At 66.6% G+C, this 329-nt stretch overlaps 2 protein-coding genes across 3 annotated transcripts in view; both read left to right on the top strand.

Annotated features, from left to right (window-relative positions):
• The window catches only part of LOC103611856 (coronin-1B), a 28696-nt gene that overhangs the window by 3795 nt on the left and 24572 nt on the right, over positions 1 to 329 (top strand). The window lies entirely within an intron of this gene.
• The window catches only part of PATL1 (PAT1 homolog 1, processing body mRNA decay factor), a 7861-nt gene that overhangs the window by 409 nt on the left and 7123 nt on the right, over positions 1 to 329 (top strand). The window lies entirely within an intron of this gene.

Consider the following 329-nt stretch of genomic DNA (forward strand, 5'->3'; position numbering starts at 1 on the left):
CGGGGGACGCAGCTATGGATGCGGGTCCCAGATGGGGACGTGGCGCGGTTCAGGGGACGCGGCTCGGCCGTGGGTAGGGTCACATCTGGGGACACAGCTGGGAACGGGACACAGCTACGGGTACAGGAGGCAGACGGGGGGACAGGGGACACGAGCAGGGATAGGGGACAGCTTGAGGACATGGCTGCAGTTAGGGGACACGACTGAGGGTCGTGACTGGGGACAGCGGTCCCAGCTGGGGGAGACGCGGCTGGGGGACATGACTGGGGATGGCATACAGCTGGGGACAGGGCTGGATGGACACTGCTGGGGCTGTGGATGGGGTGACA

The sequence above is a fragment of the Corvus brachyrhynchos genome, unplaced genomic scaffold, assembly GCF_000691975.1.
Source record: "Corvus brachyrhynchos isolate BGI_N302 unplaced genomic scaffold, ASM69197v1 scaffold1103, whole genome shotgun sequence".
Lineage (NCBI taxonomy): Eukaryota > Metazoa > Chordata > Aves > Passeriformes > Corvidae > Corvus > Corvus brachyrhynchos.